Genomic DNA, 14,280 nt, shown 5'->3' with positions numbered 1-14,280 from the left:
TAATGAAAATCTAAGGGCAGGTACCATATATAAATCTTGCAAATATTAAAATCCAGTATCAAGATCCATGTAGGATATTTTAGAATAACGTGATAAAGTCTCATTTAGGAAGGAAAGGGAAATGTAATGTACACACATGGAATAAATGGTAATACAGAAAATCAAAACATTTAATCAAAGCATTTAGGAACATGACCAAAATATATTGTGTGAAAATAATTTTAAATTAAACCCCTGATTAGAGAAACCAGCTTTAGAATGATCAAAAACTTAATTTTGTTAGGTAACAAGGAATATTCTCAAAGATAGCTAGAAAAGTGGATATGTTACATTTGTGTGGTACTTGTTTACTGTGTAATCTATAAATAAGTAGACTTTCCTCTGTGTTGTGGGGAAAAAATCGCTTTTCTTCCCTCTAATATGTATGCTTCCAGAGGTAACCGGCTTTAGTTGCCACCCAACATATACTTCATTATTTTACATCAATGGAATCAATTTATGTCTTTGTTCATTTAATTTCTTGTGTTTTATAAGATCTCTTTATCAAAATATACAGAAACACCTTATTATTTTTCAACTAATATTCCAAACATTGGTGAATTTAGATTGTTTCCAATATTTTACAGAGTAATAATGGAGTAAATATACATACACATGCATTTAAGATTTTGCCCACGGTTAATTGCTACCGTAGAATTTCTGAATCGAAGGGTGTCTTTCATTTTCATTTCAGTAGCTACTATCAAAGTGACCTTCAGACATCTTGACCCAGTATCCTTCTACATAAAAAGTATGAAAGGAACTGTTTACCACTTCCATGCCAGTACCGGGTATGAAGCAGTTTTTGGTTTGATCATCTGAAAGTGAATTATTGGAATCTTACATTTTAATGAAGGTTTAATGCACTTATTTTATTTTTGTTTTATATTTGTCCTGGAACTCAGTAGACCAAACTGAGCCTAGAACTCACTGAGATCTGCCTGCCTCTACCTCCCTAGTTCTGGGATTACAGGTGTGCACTATCACCACCAAGCTGGTTTAATGCATTTTCATGGAAGACATGGCGCACATCTTCATCTCTTGGTTTTCAGTGAACTATGTGGTCGTGTTCATTTTTCAGTTGAGCTTGTTGCTAGTTAAGAAAATTGTTTAGTTATATTTTTCTGAATTTTTTTTTCAAGGCAGAGTTTCTCTGTAGCTTTGGATCCTGTCCTGGAACTAGCTCTTGTAGACCAAGCTGGCCTTGAACTCCCAGAATCCGCCTGCTCCTGCTTCCCAAGTGCTGGGATTAAAGGCGTGTGCTACCACCGCCCGCCCCAAACTTTGTTTTATTTGTGTGGTTAAAGTTACCAGTATTTGTGGCTACAGGGAAATTGCTTTGCCTAGAAAGGCTTTTACATTTATGAATTGAATATACTTTTCTAGCACTTTAAAGGGGTTTTATTTGTCTTTTTTTTTTTAGATAAAATCCTTTTCTGTTGTATTGGCTGATTTATACTTACTGTGTAGCCCAGGCTGGCCTAGAACTAACCACAATCCTGCCTCAGCTTCCAAAGTGCTGAGATTACAGATATGTGCCACCAATACTGGCTCAAGGATTTTTATTTGCTTGCTTTCATACTTTAAATCTTTCATTCATTTGGAATTTATTTAGGTAATAGGAATACTTTTTATCCAAGTAGCTAACTGGTTATCCCAACCCCATTTGTTATTTTCTTCCACATTGATTGGAAGAGCCATCTTCATACATTGAATGATCACACATCTGTTACTGGACTTTGCAGTCTATAGAGAGGGGAAACCACACAAAAAATTCCAATTGCTTTAAATTGCTGTATAATTCCTTCCTTCCTTCCTTCCTTCCTTCCTTCCTTCCTTCCTCCCTTCCTTCCTCCCTTCCTCCCTTCCTTCCTTCTTTCTTGCTTTTTCTTTCTGTAGTCTTGGAGAGTCTAACCCAAATTCTTGAGCATAATAGCTTTACTTCGCTGGTCTGTGTCTCCAGCTCTATATCCTCATATTTGGCATCTCTAGTCCAAACCTCATTATTCCTTCCTTCTGGGGAATTTTCCCTAATTATCCTCCATGCTTATTTTTCCAGATAACCTCGTTAGCATTTTGCCCATATCTAAAATCATGCTGACATTTTCCCTGTATTTTTGTTTTGGAACTCAGAAGCCTGTGAAATGTGAAAGAAACAGCAGTGTGATGCACCTGAGGGTCTCCGGCTAGGGCCACCATTTCCCCTCCTTCCTTAATCATATCAGCCACGTTGTAGACACTCACCGGCCACACTTCATGACATTCCAAAACATGCCAGTGTGCCTGTCCTACAAGAACGAGAATATTCTCCCACGTGATCACAGTGCCACTCTCATAACTAAACAAGCATGAACCATTTTATATTCAAATTTCTCCATTCTCTCAAATAGCTTTTATACCTGCTTCCCCAAGGCTCACGGATTAGCACTGATTAGTGTCCCTTTAAAAATTAGTGTCTTTTTAAAAAGTGGTGTTTTTCTTCGCTGGGCAGCGGCGGCACACACCTTTAATCCCAGCACTCAGGAGCCAGAGGCAAGGCTAGCATGGGCTACAAGAGCTAGTTTCCAGGACAGGCACCAAAACTACACAGAGAAGCCCTGTCTCGAAAAACAGAAAAAGTGGTGTTTTTCTAAACTAAAATTGATTCTTTGAACTTTTTTTGACAGTTGATGACAATGTTATTAGTTTAAAGGGAAGAACAATGGGACAGGCAAGCTGCCAGGAAGAGGGGTAGTCTTTAAAGAAAGCAGGCGGGTTCGGTGATGGAGGTCAGCCAGCAGCCACAGGACCGACAAGTAGCTGCCAGGCAGAAGGGGAGGAGGCTCCATAGAGAAGTCGGGTGGAAGCCCAGAACGTCAGGAAAGCATGCCCAAGCTTCTGCTAGTATCCAAAATAAAGACACAGAAAGGTAGAAAAAAGCAAAACTGCCCGAAGGCGATGGTACACACCTTTGATCCCAGCACTTGGGAGCCAGAAGCAGGCGGATCTCTGTGAGTTCAAGGCCAGCCTTGTCTATAGAGTGAGTGCCAGGACAGCCAGGGCTGAAACCCTGTCTTGAAAAACAAAAAAAGTTACGCTTTTCTTTCTCAGAAAAAACCTGTAGGCCTCCGTGTTACATAATCGAAGATTTGCAAGAAACTGAACAGAGGGGATAATTCCTCCAGATCCTTAGAATGCCATTAGGTGAGTTTCCTTTCCGGGGGCATGGACAGGAAGGTTGACTGATTATTCGAACATTTTCACTCTTTCAGAAAACATGGAAAGATAACACAGAGTCCTCCTGTGTCCTATTACTGGTTTCTTTTGTTACTAACACATTAACTTAAGACATTTGGTACAATCAACGAACCAATATTAGTGCAAAATATCAACTGAAGTTCATATTTTATTCAGATGTCTTGGGTTTTGCCTAGTATGTGTTTTGTGTTTCAGAAATCTGTCCACAGGACCATCTTGCATTCAGATAGCACGGCCTGGCTTCTCTGGGCTGTGACAGCTTCATAGACCTTTTTGATGTTTTGCTACAGGGTTTTGTCTGATGTTAGTAGACAGTAATTATATGTTAGGGCGTAGAGAGAAAGACAGCCAAGGTACACCGTCCCCCTCAACATCTCGTAGGAAGACCCTGTATACAGCCCACACTTAGGGAGTGAGAACTTACGCTATCCTACCTTGAGGATGAGTACTTATACAACTGATCCAGATTTCTCCTATGGAAATAACTTCTGAAATATGTCCAATCCCACATGCTAATTTATTTAGTCTTTTATTCAAGTTTGGACTCACAGATAGGAATGCTACTTTATTTTGTAGCTACGGTTGTTTGCCTTGTAAACGCTGGGAGTTTCTTCTGGGAGCTCCCTTGTCCCTTTGACCTGCCCCCATCGTTGCAAATGTTTATTTTAGGCCCTCCTTTGCCTTCTGGCATGCCAGTACATTCTAAATTCACATTGTCTAGTTCCCTCTCCAGCCCTAGAATTAACCAGTTTTCTAGAAATAGCCTGGTTTCATGGAGTGAAGAATTGTATTAGAAACCAGCACCAAACCCCGGGCCCCTGGATTTGCACATTCTCACTGAAATCTCACTGCTTCTACATCTTTTCATTTGGATATAACAAGGAAAATGTCTGTGTGCATACCAATCGCCGTGCACTTACATGTAAGCATGACTATTTCTACATATAACATCTACATATATGCTTAGCGAGTTCATGCTGATATTCAATACATCACCCATGGACCATTCTAACTTCTTTGCTTATCTGTAAACTCACTCCAACTGAAACCTGACTCCCACCAGCTGCTATTCAGTTAACTGGGTTGTTTAATTTCTACTTGTTTAAGTTATTGGACATGTAAAGTAATTGCAGAATTGCTAACTCACTGGCCCAGGGAATCAACTTTACCAAGCAGAGCACAGAAGGTACAAGTTAGTGTTAGAAAGTCTGCTCATGTGTAAAGAGATGTCTTACTTCCCTCCCTTTGGGACTCATACTTATTTATTTTTTAGTTTCTTTTGGGAGGTAGACGAGTGTCACTGTATAGACCCAGGCTAGCATCAAACTCCCAGCAATGACCCTGTGTCAGCCACTGCATAAATCTATAATATGTCAGATTGTTTTATCACAGTGTACATTCTGTTTGGGGAAATCCCTGGCCTCCTAAATAATTGTTTGATTTGTACATACTAGTGTTCACTCTCTTCTCGTTTTATATGTGTTTGTTTTATTGTGTATTGTTTCCAGTAGTTGAGATTGAACCTGGCCCTTAACGCGGCCCAGGGAAGCCCTCTATCCTTTTGATTTTGAGATAGTATCTCACTAAGTACCCCCCCCCCCCGCCAAAGACCCTGAACTTGAGATCCTCTGGCCTCAACTTCCCAAGTATACTTGGGATTAGGAGCTTGTGAGTCCAAGTCCCAACAGTATTCACTTCCTGTGTTCCAACCTTTCCAACCTTTAATGAGGTGCATAATGGTAAATAAGCACAATTGTGTTATCATATCAAATCATTTCACAGTCTTGAAAAGCCCCGTGCCTCTCCTTCCTTCCCCCTTTCCTCTCCCAAAGGTGCTAGATACTCATTTTTACCACCATATGGTTGAAATCCTACACTATGTCGCCTCTTTTTTCACCTGCCTTCTTTCAGGCATATGCACGCAGCAGTCCTCTCTGTGTCATGATAACATGCTTTTTTTTTTCTCTCTGAATAATAGATGGTTCTCTGGATACCCCAGCTCATTTAATTAGTGTAGAGGTAACATCGCAGGGGTTTGGCTGCTCTTGAATCAAGTTGCTGTAAGCATTTACATGTAGGCTTTTTTTGTGTGGACATAAAATTTCAAATTAGTTGGGTAAATACCAAGGAGCACAGTTGCTGGATCATATGTTAAGATTATGTTTAGCTTTATAAGATATTGCCAAACTGTCTTTCAAAACGGCTGTGCGGTTTTGCAATCTCTGCAGCAATGAATGCGTTCCTGCTGCTTGGCACCCTTGTCTGTTGCTGGTATTGTCTGCTTTTGAATCTTAGCTGCCACACTAAGTGTATAGTGGTATCTCATTGTTGCAGTTTTCAGTTCCTTTATGTGTTCATGTGCTTATTGGCCATCTCCACTTTTCCTTTGCCCAGTTTCTCATTTTATGTGCATTGGTGTTTTACCTGCATGTATGTCTGTGTGAGGGTGTCAGGTCCCCTGGAACTGGAGCTACAGACAACTATAAGCGGCCATGTGGGTGGTGGGAATTGAATGTGAGTCCTCTGGAACAGCAGCCAATGTTCTTAACCACTGAGCCATTGTTCCAGCCCTATCCTTTGCCCATCTTCAAATGGAATTGTTTTCATATTGATCAGTATGAAGGCTTCTGTGTATGCATTGAGTGTCCTTTATAGATGCGTATTTTGCAAATACTGTTTTTACACCCAGTGGCCTATCTTTTCATTCTCATAATATTATCTGTTCCAGAGAAGTTGTTGATTTTAGTACTGTCTAAATTACCAAGTTTCTCTTTCATGGCTCAGGTTCTTGGTAATGAGTTTTAAAGCTTACCTAGATTTTCTCATGTTTGTGTTACAGTGTTACTTATTTTTAAAAAGTATTACTGTATATGAATTGCATGAAATGCTATATTTCATTATGGTATTTTCATAGCTATGTTATGTGCACTGTTCATATTCAACCCTCCAACACCCTCTCCCTTCACCAAATGGTCCCCTTCTTCTTCCCAAATGGTCTTCCTTCTACTTTTGTGTCACATGCACACTAGCAGACGAACAAATAAAGGCGATGAAAGTTCTGTCATTTGCAGAATCTAGATTTTGTGAAGGTCAGAGAACAACTCAGGAGAGTAACTTCCCCCATGGGATCTGAACTCGGGTCGTCAGGCTTGCATGTCAAGCACCTGCACCCACCGAGCTGTCTTGCCAGGCTAGTCCTGCTTTTATGCTACTTTCTTTAAAGCACAGCTCACAAATAAGCATAAAGTTCTGAAAAACTTTGGGCTTAATTTTTCCATGATTATGGAAAGTACTGACTTCTCTGCTCTGATTAGTATGCATTTCCTTGTATAGTTAAATGTGTTACCATGCGATATTTGGCCAATATGAAATAAGAGCATATAAAATGAAACTGAATAAAAGGGACATGTGTTTATAGACCCTTTTAAAAAATAAGAGTATTGGCAATGCTATCACAGTAACCTTTTTGTTATGTTCAGCATTTTCTGTGCCCTCTTCTGGAAATCTTTTCCTATTTTGAAGTCTTAAAGTTTTAGTGTACCTTCTTCTACAGTCTAGTAATTGTTTTCCTTAAGTATATAATGTGTTTGGAAGTTAAAAAATTTGGTGTGAGGGTGCTGGGGAGATGGTTAAGTAAGCAAACGTGCTGATCTCAATTCAATCTGTAGACCCTCCACAAAGCCAAATGCAGTAGCAGAAATCCGTAACCCGTCTGTACCTCCCACAGCTAAGCATGAGACAGAGACCAAAGTCTCTGGAAGCCTGTGGCCTGGCTAGCATGGCGTATGCAGTGGCAAACAACAAAGAGACCCCGTTTAAAACATGGTAGGAAGTCAAGGATGGATACCCAAAGATTTCTTCTGGCCTCCACACATACGCTGTGGCATGCTTATGCCTATACTACACACACACACACACACACACACACACAGAGAGAGAGACAGAGAGAGAGACAGAGAGAGAGACAGAGAGAAACAGAGACAGAGAGACAGAGAGAGAGACAGAGACAGAGAGAGACAGAGGCAGAGAGAGGCAGAGAGGAGAGACAGAGAGACAGACAGAAGCAGAGAGAGGCAGAGAGATGGGAGACAAGAAAATATTTAAAAACCAATCATTTACCCAGCTTAGTTTTGTAGTTTTGAGACAAGGTCTCACCTCATAGCTCAGGCTAGCTTTGAATTCTTGATGCTTCGAGCTCCAGAGTGCTGGGATTATAGGCAAGTCCCACTATGCCCTGACATTTGCAATATTTCACAGAAATTGCTAACTGTCCCAGGACCATATGTTGCCTGGTGCATTTGCCCGCAGTCATCTGCGCACCACCTCTGGAGCACATCGGCTTTCTACCCATAAGATGGATCCCGCTGGGCCTTGCTGTCCTAAGTTGTTTCTCTGGTCTTCTGCTCTGTGGCACACTGTGGATTAATAAAGGTCAACAGAAGGTTCTGAGAAGTGTAAGCCAGATCTGCCCCATTTGTACCTTTTGTGTCTGTCATCACTATTCTTGCGAAGTCATCTCCCATTTTAGAATCAGCTTATCAAGTTTCAGAAAAAAAACCTTTTTTTTGGATTTTTATTGTAATTTTTTTTGGGGGGGGGGGGGTTTCGAGACAGGGTTTCTCTGCAGCTTTAGAGCCTGTCCTGGAGCTAGCTCTTGTAGACCAGGCTGTTTTATTGTAATTTTTAAAAATATATACATGAACTCAGGGATGAAAAATCACCAAGTCTTCCCACCCCCATGTGGCCCTTCTCTCATGTCTTTCAGTAAAATGTTATAATTACTTGCATACTGACTAGTTTGATATATTTTTATTATATAGTCATATATATATATATATATATACTTTATATATTCTACATGTGAAAAATGTTGATTTCTGATCTGGTCGTATTGTAGCATATAATGTCCTGCTTGGTTGATTCATTGGAAGGTCTGCTCTTTTCGGAGAGGAGAAAGAGGTTGGGTGGATCTAGGGGAGACGGGGGGAGGAGAAGATGGGGAAACTGGTTGGGATATAATATATGAGAGATGAATAAAGAAAAAAAGATGTATATTTCTCTATATGTTTACATATTTATTCCTCACACGGCTTTGCCAATGTTATCTTGAAAGCTTGTATTTCCTACATTTCCTAGGACTTTTTTTGGAAATTCAGTTAATTTTCATCTGATGAATTTATACTTAATAAGCTACTTGACCTTTTACTTCGTCAAAATAATTTATATTCTGGTGCTGTCCTGTTGAATCGAATTGGTGACAAGGAGCACATTTCATCTCATCCCTCATCTTTGGAAGATTCTAATTGTTTTTTGAGACGAAGTCTCACTGTGCAACCCTAGCTGCCCTTGAACTTGCTTACACAGGCCAGCTGGCCTCAAACTCAGGCCTACCTCTCTGTTCCTCAAATAGCTGAGATCAAAGGCATTGCCACCATGCCTGGCCTACGATTCTGATTTTTGGCTCCTAGGAATGATGCGTGCTGTGGGTTTTTGGTAGATTTACTTCTTAAGTGTGTGTATGTATTTACTGAAAAGTAAATCCACGGTTGGTGAGATGGCTCAGAGGGCTCGTTGTGCAAGTCTGGTGACCTGGGTTCAATTCCCAGAAGCCATGGTGGAAGGAAAGAACTGGCTTCTGAAAGTTGGTCTCTGACCTCCACCACAGCATGCACATCCACGTTCCAAGGTGCACATCCGGAATACGCAAGCGTGAACACACGCACAAATGGAGATTTTTAAAATAATAAAGATTTTTAAAAAGCAGCGACTCAGTGTTGTGCGAGACTATCCTGTACAGCACGTAGGGGCAAACTGCCGTCCTTGGGAATTACATCAGGTCTGTTGACAAAAGATCTGACGGGGGGGGGGGGGGCTGTCGACAGCTGATAGCGGAAGGACGGGACGGGACTGTCACGGAACCTTCTGAGTATCCAGCTACTCTTCCCAGTCAGCTGTAGACAATTTTGTCCTAAGGGTCTCAGGGAGGGGTCCTATCTATGCAGCCCCGAGGACGCCTCTCAGCGTCACTTTAGGGGTCATTCATGCCCCTGCCTATAACATGGCACCCACTCTTCCTCTCACAGCTTCGCTCAGCTCATCCCCGCACCAGAACGGCTGTGTGTGGTTTCACTGTGCTCTTCCTCTCTTGCGGCTTCGGGACAGGGGAGGGGTGCCGTTCCTATCTCTGTCTCTTTTAACTCAGGATATCAAATTCTCTACGCTCCCAATCTGTCACCTCTGCTATTTTCTCATCTTCTGCGGGGCCAGGCACAAGCTAGGAGCTGAGGATCAGCAGTGAACAAGAAACACAGGAACCAGGGCCAGTCATGGTGGCGTGTGCCTTTAACCCCAGCACTTGGGAGACAGAGGTGGGGAGTGGCCTCTGAGAGTTCAAGGCCAGCTTAGTCTAGTCCACACCGTGATTCCAGAACAGCCAGGGCTACAAGGAGAAACAGTGTCTCAAAGAAAAATAAAGGGACAGGAACTTACTGTCACTCATTTCGTCCTCAGGAAGATAAGAAAATTCCCAGGCGGTGGTGGTGCCTTTAGGAAACAGAGGCAATCAGACCTCTATAAGTTCAAGGCTAGTCTGGTCTACAAAGTGAGTTCCAGGACAGTCAGGGCTACACAGAGAAACCCTGTATTGAAAGAAAGAAAAGAAAGAAAGAAAGGAGGGAGGGAGGGAGGGAGGGAGGGAGGGAAAGAGAGAGAGGGAGGGAGGGAAAGAGAGAGAGAGAGAGAGAGAGAGAGAGAGAGAGAGAGAGAGAGAGAGAGAGAGAGAGAGAGAGAGGGAGATAGTGGACAAAATCACCTGATGACCCCTCATCAAAATTGGCTCGTCTGTACATTGTGTATATGGCAGGAAATGTCATTCTGCCCATCCACTTGGATTCTCTGTCTGGGGACATAGCTAGTGTCAGCAAAGACAAGCTGACTCAAAGCCCTGCAAGTGATGGACTGGAAGATAAATTGAATGTGTTACCAGCAATGTCTCCATAGCTGAAAAAAATGAATCAAAAGAAGTATCTACTTTCAGAACTATGCCAACTACATCCCAAAAAGTCCAAGGAAAATCAATTCCACTATCAATTAGTAAAACAATGCAGAAGTTTGATTAATGTAAGTAGTGGAAACACATTTATCATTAAAAACAGGGAATCGCTCTTGCTATTTTTCAAGGCACAAGGTACTTCCTGGAGCACAGCTTCTTAAAAGTGCATGTTGTTGGGACAGAGAGATAGCTCAGCAGCGAAGAATGCATGCTAGCAGATTCCAAGTTCATGTCTCAGCACCCACGGCTACTTGTAACTGCAGCCCCAGAGGATCTGACACTCTCTTCTAGCCTCCGAGGGCACCTGCACACCCTGTGGCACGCACGCCCCCCCCCCACACACAAAGAGAGAGAGAGAGAGAGAGAGAGAGAGAGAGAGAGAGAGAGAGAGAGAGAGAGAGATGCACATGAGGGGACAAGTGTGTCTACCTGTGTTTCGGTACATGAAGGCCACGTGAGGCACGCTGCAGAGGTCAGAAGACAGCTTGCAGGTGTCAGAGTTTTTCTTCCATTGCCTGGGGATCAAACTCAGGTGGCCAGACTTGGCAGCTTGTGCCTTTACCCCCTGAACCATCTCATCGACCTTCAACAAATTCTTCTATATTAACTTGCTCCTCAACTTTCCCCGAAAATTCACTTTATAATCTTATTACAGATTAAGCTTCATATTGCAGGTGTTTTAGATATCTAGGGAAAATGAAATGTCTTCATGTTGAGGTTTAAAAGAAAACTCTTAATTTGGGACGTTTGTGCAGATAACACAAAGATTAAAGTTTTGCAACCTAGACAGTGAAGTCAAGGGCAGCATAGTCAGTCACTAAAGTTGTCTCAATTGTTGTGATACGACAGGGCTTTGTTGTTGTTGTTTCAGAATGGAGCTGATATTGGGGAAGTTTCCTAGAATACTGCGGTTTTTTTAAAAAATGGCTTCCAGAAGCTAAGAAAAAGTAGTGAAATATTTCAGTGTTGGAGTCTCTGTCGGTAAAATCTGGGCTTCTTCTAAGAATTGTCTTTATCAATGTGGTACATTTCTACAATGTGTTACTCGGCGGAGAAAAACAATGATGACATGATGAAATTTGCAGGCAAATGGATGGAACTAGAAAAAAAAATGTGTGTGAGGTAACCCAGAGTCAGAACAAGAAACATTGTTTGTAGTCACTCATAAGTGCATATTAGATGTAAAACAAAGGATAATCAGGCTGCAATCCTCGGCTGCAGAGAAGCTAGGCAGGAGGACCCTAAGAGGAACACATGGGCACCTCTGCGAAGAGGAAATAGATGAGATGTCCTGGGTAAAGTGGGGGGTGGGGCATGGGGGTATGGGAACATCAGGGATCAGGATGGTCAAGTTGGGGGCAGGACTGAGGGGGAGAGTAAAGAAAGCGATATCTTGATAGAGGGCGCCATTATGGGGTTAGAGAGAAACCTGGTGCCACGGAGACTCCCAGAACCCACAAGGATGACCCCAGCTAAGACTCTCAGCAATAGTGGAGAGGGTGCCTGAACTGGCCTTCCCCTGTAATCAGATTAGTGACTACCCTAATTGTCACCACAGAACCTTCATCCAGTAACTGATGGAAGCAGATGCAGTGATCCACAGCCAAGCCGAACTACCAGAGTCCACTTGAAGAGAGGGAGGAGGAATCATATGAGCAAGAGGGCTCAAGATCATGATGGGGAAATCCAGAGACAGCTGACCTGAGCTAGTGGGAGTTCACGGACTCTGGACAGACAGCTAGGGAGTTGACATGGGACCGACCTAGGCCCTCTGCATGTGGGTGACAGTTGTGTAGCTTGGTCTATTGTGGGCCTCCAAGCAGTGGGACCAGGACTTATCCCTGATGGCTCTTTGGAACCTATTCCCTATGGTGGGATGCCTTGCAAACCTTGATGCAAGGGGGAGGAGCTTGGTCCTGCCTCAACTTGATATGCCACACTTTGTTGACTCCAATGGGAGGCCTTACCCCTCCTGAATGGAGCCGGAGTTGGGGTGGATGTGTGGGGTGGGGATACAAAGGAAGTGGGGGGGGGGAGGAAATGGGAGGAGAGAAGGGAAGAGGAACTGTGGTTGGCATGTTAAATAAATTTTAAAAAGACTAATGGAGAATAAAAATGAGGTTTTAAAAAAAACCTTTAAAAATTGTCTTTAAATATACAGTTGTTTTTCTTGTTTAGCTGCTTGAGAAGGGTCCGTTATCAGTTCATCAGGCCAAAGACATTATGGTCTTGGTTTCTGTAGATCGCAATGTTACAGCTGGTGTCCATAGCTGCTCCTCCCTGCCCATGCCCTCACCCAACGCCTTATCTGTTCATGGCTCTTGACCAGAGGGAGTGACTCAAACATGCATTCCTCAATGCTTTGGCCACTAGATGTCTGCTTCAACTAGGTTCTTTTGATTTCTTGTTGCCCTAAATCACAGAACATAGGAATACTAAGAAGAGATGTAGCCTTATCATGTATACCCCTCTGGAGCTCCCTCTGACATGGAAACTCAGCTTGTAGTTGACAGTCTGGTCCAGTCACCGCAGGCGTGCAGTCACATGCAGCCTCCCTGTCAGGTCATTCAGAAGGATGAGCAATCCAAAGAAGCCAGCCAGAAGTGACCACTTCCCTTACACTGGAAACATTAGTGTTTGCCCTGGCCAAGTAATTTCTCTAATTGAAATGAAAATCGATAATGCAGAAGAGCATAGCATCATGGGAGTCCACTAAACTGTGACCTTACCCATGAATTAAACCATTGATGAAATTTGTGTTCTAGTGGGCCAATCACCTCTACATAATGCCACACACACACACACACACACACACACACACACACACACACAAAAGACCAGGCCTTTACCGCATGTGCCTTCATATCCAAACCATAACATGGCTTTCTGCCGGACTCCGTATTAGAAACTTTTAATTGTGTATTCTGAAAGTTTCTGACGAGTCAAACAATGACTGAGACACAGTCTGCACAGATAGGTCACTGCTACTCCTGTCCCCTTCTCCTTTCGGCCCGCTGCACTGCCAGGAGTGCGCTTCACCCAGAGGCTTTGCTTTTGCCGCCACCTGCAGGCCCAGCTGGAAATATAATGACCTCCCTGTCCACTTGGGGCCTGCATGGCAGGTAATATTTGAGTTGTATCCCTCCATGATTCTAGGCTCCTGGTTATTCAACCATCCTAATTATGAATGCTTCTGTGCTAAGATTTTTTTTTAATGCAGAAATGAGTTCTCTCTTTTGGTAGCACTAAAAGAAAAACTAAACAAAGCAACTGTGTTCCTGTTGAAAACAACATTTACACTTTGGGATCGTTCAAGTAGATTACAAAAAAAAAGGATGTCTTGGGATTTGGTCTAAAATATATGCAAATCTTAGCATGGTAGTCTATGAATCTCTTACAAGAAAAAGGATCCTTTTGACAATGTGATGAAGAAATACAACTTTTGGGGCCTGGGGAGATTGCTCAGTGGATAAGTTCTCTTGCTGTACCACCATGGGGATCTGAGTTCAAGTCCCCAGCATACACATAAGAATCAGGCCCTAGGGCTGGAGAGATGGCTCAGAGGTTAAGAGCATTGGCTGCTCTTCCAGAAGTCCTGAGTTCAATTCCCAGCAACCACATGGTGACTCACAACCATCTGTAATGAGATCTGGTGCCCTCTCCTTCACTGTAGGCACACAAGCAGACAGAATACTGTATACATAATAAATAAATAAATTTTAAAAAGGAATCAGGGCTGTCCAGCCATGTGACTCAAGCATTCTGGGGATAGGAGGTGCATGGAGACGAGAGGACCACCCAGGCTTTCTGGCTGTCCACCTAGCCCCAGGTTGAACGAGAGAGCCTGTCTCCAGGGAATAAGGTGGGATACGAGAGAGCAAGGCCGCGGGAGTTTTCTTCTGGCCACTGTGCACACATACATGCACCCCTCACACTCGTCTGGGATAGCCTGA

The sequence above is a fragment of the Arvicola amphibius genome, chromosome X (genome assembly GCF_903992535.2).
Source record: "Arvicola amphibius chromosome X, mArvAmp1.2, whole genome shotgun sequence".
Taxonomy (NCBI): Eukaryota; Metazoa; Chordata; class Mammalia; order Rodentia; family Cricetidae; genus Arvicola; species Arvicola amphibius.
Note: the sequence above shows the minus strand (reverse complement) of the source record.